The following is a 5366-nucleotide window of genomic DNA, read 5'->3' on the forward strand; positions in this document are numbered from 1 at the left end:
AATTTTACTAGAAAATTATTTATGCTTAATTTATATGAAATTTATTCATAGATCACAAAAAATGCTTCTATGTCATTTCTTCATCAATTTAAATTCTATATCCTCAATTTATGTCACCAACATAATTCACTACAGTGTCAACTGGGCTGAAATTAAAATTGTGTTCAATTTCGTTGCGAGATGCCGGATGAGCTCCACATCATTGATGTGCTAGTTATTGAATTATTTCACTGATTCACCAGCATCCGCCGAAAAATCACTAGCAGGCAACATTAAAAAATATTTTGTTCTGACTCCAACCTACATGTATGTGTATACAGAGTACATGTTCACTGTCTTGAATCAAGTATTCATGATAAAAATCAAACCTGCTTGGAGGGCAAAATACAGATTTAATGAGACCAAGGAGTCAATATTTACTTTACCACAGTTAAACAGAAAGACTGCTAATTGTATGCACATTTTGTATGTAATAAATTCCCTATTTGGATCGTGAAGGAATAATTTATTATTCTTTGGTCATTCAAAATGTTGTGTTTTTAAATTGTACTTGGAGTGAACCAGCAGTCTGTTTCAAGGTAGATGTACAAGTATGTTGTAACATGGTAGCCCTAATAGGCTTGACAAGGAGGGGAATTCCTAATTTCCTACATGTATATCATGATCTTGGGCATATTCTTATTCAATGGGCTACTTTTTGTCACACATCAAGACTCACCATTACGTCTAAAAGCACAGAACTAACATGTTTTATAACTGTATCAAATTGAGGATTACATGTACATGTAGCTCAATAAATATAATGTCAACATACAGGAATAATGATTTGGTTTATGACCTTCAGAGGGGCACCTGAGGCTGAAGGTTCTTACCACTTTTAACTTTTAGAAATAAATATTCAAAGTGATTCATAACGATAAGTTCCAAGTTCTTGATGTCGAAAAAAAAAAATAAGCACATGGAATGAAAAATGGATTTGGAGTTTTACTACTCTTACTATATTGAAATTTTGTTTCATGTAGAACGGCCAGTGCCTTATGGTGGCGGTTTTATCCTTGCTTACTTAATCTTTTCCGGGACCTCCGGCATACAATTGCCTCAGGCTAGATCTCCGCCATTTAACAAAAATATGTTTGATGAATAGTATGATTATTTGAAAAAACAGTTATGACCAGGACTGAGTCATTAGAGAACAAGTCCACTCCAAAAAAGTTGATTTGAATAAAAAGAGAAAAAGCCAATAAGCATAGCACTGAAAATTTCATCAAAATCAGATGTAAAATGAAAAATTTATAGAATTTTAAACTTTTGCTCAAAGGTCAAGTCCACCATAGAAAATGTTGATTTGAATAGAGAAAAATAAACTAGCATAATGTTGAAAATTTCATCAAAATCGGATGTACATGTAAAATAAGAAAGTTATGACATTTATATGCACAACTCAGTGACATGCAAATGAGACAGTCAATATCCCTCACTCACTCTTTCTTTTATTTTTTGTCTCACCTGCATAGCAGAGTGAGACTATAGGCGCCGCTTTTCCGACGGCGGCGGCGGCGTCAACACCAAATCTTAACCTGAGGTTAAGTTTTTGAAATGACAGCATAACTTAGAAAGTATATGGACCTAGTTCATGAAACTTGGCCATAAGGTTAATCAAGTATTACTGAACATCCTGCCTGAGTTTCATGTCACATGACCAAGGTCAAAGGTCATTTAGGGTCAATGAACTTAGACCATGTTGGGGGAATCAACATCAAAATCTTAACCTAAGGTTAAGTTTTTGAAATGTCATCATAACTTAGAAAATATATGGACCTAGTTCATGAAACTTATACATAAGGTTAATCAAGTATCACTGAACATCCTGCATGAGTTTCACGTCACATGACCAAGGTCAAAGGTCATTTAGGGTCAATGAACTTTGGCCGAATTGGGGGTATCTGTTGAATTACCATCATAACTTTGAAAGTTTATGGATCTGATTCTTGAAACTTAAACATAATAGTAATCAAGTATTACTGAACATCCTGTGCAAGCTTCAGGTCACATGATCAAGGTCAAAGGTCATTTAGGGTCAATGAACTGGCCAAATTGGGGTATTTGTTGAATTACAGCCATAAATTTGAAAGTGTGTTGGTCTAGTTCATAAAACTTGGACATAATAGTAATCAAGTATCACTGAACATCCTGTGTGAGTTTCAGGTCACATGATCAAGGTCAAAGGTCATGTAAGGTCAAAGAACTTTGGCCACGTTGGGGGTATTTGTTGAATTGCCATCATATCTCTATAAGTGTATTGGTCTAGTTCATAAAACGTGGAAATAAGAGTAACCAAGTATCACTGAACATCTTGTGCGAGTTATAGTAGTTTTCAAAATCAGCACTGCTGCTATATTGAATCGCGTGATGCAGGTGAGACGGCCAGAGGCATTCCACTTGTTATTATTTTATATCCGATTTTGATGAAATTTTCAGCATTATGCAAGTTTGATTTTTCTCTATTCACATTTTTTTCTGGGATGGATTTGACCTTAAAGTAAGTTTGTTTTTTGCCAGTGACTGCTAGTGTTTTTGGAAAGAGAACAATTGGACCGCAAAAATAAACAAATGCATAAAAAAAATCAGTGTCACGAAAGACTATTTCCTTTTCTAGGTTTATATCAAATCTTACACATATTTTAAACCTTTAAAGATACATACCAGTTGTGGTAATGATCTCAAAATGAGTTCAAACAGAATCCAATGAAATTACCACCAAAGTGTTTTTATGTATAAATAAAAAATATGTGCCAAATATCTCTGGAAGAAAATGCATAATAGCTGAGACATGAGCAAAATAAGCACGGAATTCCATCAAATGTCTGGCATTTTTCGAAGCAATATTGATACACTGTCCCACATATTCTTTTCTGCGTTAGTGAACAACAGAATTATCGATTTTGAGCTAAGATTTCATGATTTTACAAAGTTTTTACTGCTTCACAGTGAAATAAACAATGGTTACTTATTTTGGGAGAGTGCATTCGAATGGGGGTACAGTCAAAAGCGGGAATAATAAATAATGCAGTGAAGTCGGATTTGAAAGACACCTTATAAATTTGAGTGATTGTTTTTCTACTCAATTTTCTTCGTACAGTCATTATAGATAAGCGATATGATGTTTATATTTGTGCAAATATGTATAAAGTTCAAAAGCAAGGCTTCCAATTTCCTTGATTTTAGTCATTGACGACCATTGATACTCTTTTTTTTACAACTTTAAAAGATTTATATTTAACTCGACATGGATCTTGGTTTTATTTAGCAAATATGCTTTGTAATGTTCAGCAACACTATTGTTTTTTCCATAAAGATATTACACAATATCTATGAATTCTAGTTGATCATGAAGTGAATTAATTTTAATAGCTATCTCAAGAATGTCACCCATTGTTCTTCATGCACACTCGTACCATGTCCAGTGCTGCTTTGCACTTTGATACATGTACAGTATGTACAGTACATTATTCCGATGTAGACTTCCTTTAATACTCTTTATGGCAGGCAATTTTTTTTTTTTTTTTAGGGGCTACTTTTCACAACCTACACTGTACAGTGTAAATCCCTAACATTGGAGAAAAAAAAATTAACATTACAGTGAATGAGAATTTTCCAGGGCTCTTTTGATCATTTGGGGGTGAATTCACCCAGAGCCCTTGTGCAATTTTTACCTGCTTCATGGTGATATAATGCATTATGCTGCATTTTTAAAGCAAATGAAGTTGCCAGAGTTACATTTACTATAAAGTCTGGCTTCTGCCAAAAAAAAAAAATCTTCACCTTGGCTTAAAAAACCTGTACATGTAGGAGTCACTCCATGAGCAAGGGGCAGACCCGGCAATTTCCGGAATGGAATCACAAATGCCATCGAGACCAAAGTGATATCAAGTCGCCCACAACTAGTGATACAAACTGTCATAAAAAAAGACATGTAAATGAAAAATACTCCAATCTCACTCACCAGGATTGTTTATGATCGTTCATGTCATGTGCTGTGCAGTCATTTCCACCAACGCACTCTCTAAATCTGGCATTTGGAACCTATAAGTTTTGTCTGCCCTGATTAGCTCAAAGTACAATATGCATTGATTAGCACTTGATATTATTGTGCTGTCGTCTCACACTCAAGTACATTTTATTCATATCTACATGTATGGGGGATATTTGTTTTTCCTCATTTATCCATTTACAGGCACCATAAATAAGTTGTTGTCTGTACCCATTGAGACAGAACTTGTTCTTTTGTAAAACCAGTCACTTTATTATAAATGACTGGTTTGACAAAAAAAGTCTGATGAAGCAGAAAAAGACTAATAATTGAATACAATACTTGGGTCTATTCCAGTGTTAGTGTAAGATGCAGTAATGTATTTTAATATGATTTTCAACAAGACTCTCATTGTGAGATTCAATATGACTTTGGTGGAAAACTTAAAAAAAAAACCTGTAATTGAAATTTTTTTCTTGCTTACATAGAATATACAAAACACTGGGATAGAGTTGACCTGGTTGGTCAGGGGGTGCCCAGTTATACTGCCTGTCACTGGTACAGTTTTCCTGCACATGTGCGGATCGGTATAAGAAACTCACTGGCCCGAATTCACAAAGGTGGTTTTGTCCAAAGCTTTTGCCAGTGCACCAAATTGACGCCTGTTGCTATGGTTGAGTACGCTATTTCATTCATAAGTCCACTGTTTTGAATTAATGAGTCCACTGTTTAAAAAAAAGTGAACTGTGCACAAAAAGTGTGCACCCAACAGGTAGCCTAGCTTAGCCGGGTAATAATAGCAGGGCCCGCTGGGAGAACAGTTTTCGGAACTGAAGTGGCTACCCTGGGTAAATATACCTTTATTATTATTATTATAACTGATTAATAAAAATAGCGTACTCAACCATGGCAACAGTCGTTAATTTGGCGTGTCATAGATGGTAGGCTATATGACGTATGCATATATCATTTATGTTTATTATCATATTTCTTTATGGACCAAGGGAGTTCGATAGGCTATACCGTGGCTATCTGGAGTTCTCTCTGGAGTTCGTAATAGAATCTTGATGCCATTGCCTTTCAATCTTGCTTCCTGGTATAAATCGTGACATGTTCTTTAATATGAGATTGTTCTTCTTTATCAGCGGCTCTATGCAGATCATGCAATGTCTCATTGTACTATTTCACCAATCATGTTGATTCCAATTCTTTAAAAGTGGCATTTTATGAATGGCATGATCTTTACCCTGTGTGATACACCGTATGTTATTTTTCTGTATACACTGGTACTGTATAAGTGACATTTTTATGTGGAAGAAAAAATTATAGAGAACAA

The sequence above is a fragment of the Lytechinus pictus genome, chromosome 14 (genome assembly GCF_037042905.1).
Source record: "Lytechinus pictus isolate F3 Inbred chromosome 14, Lp3.0, whole genome shotgun sequence".
NCBI lineage: Eukaryota > Metazoa > Echinodermata > Echinoidea > Temnopleuroida > Toxopneustidae > Lytechinus > Lytechinus pictus.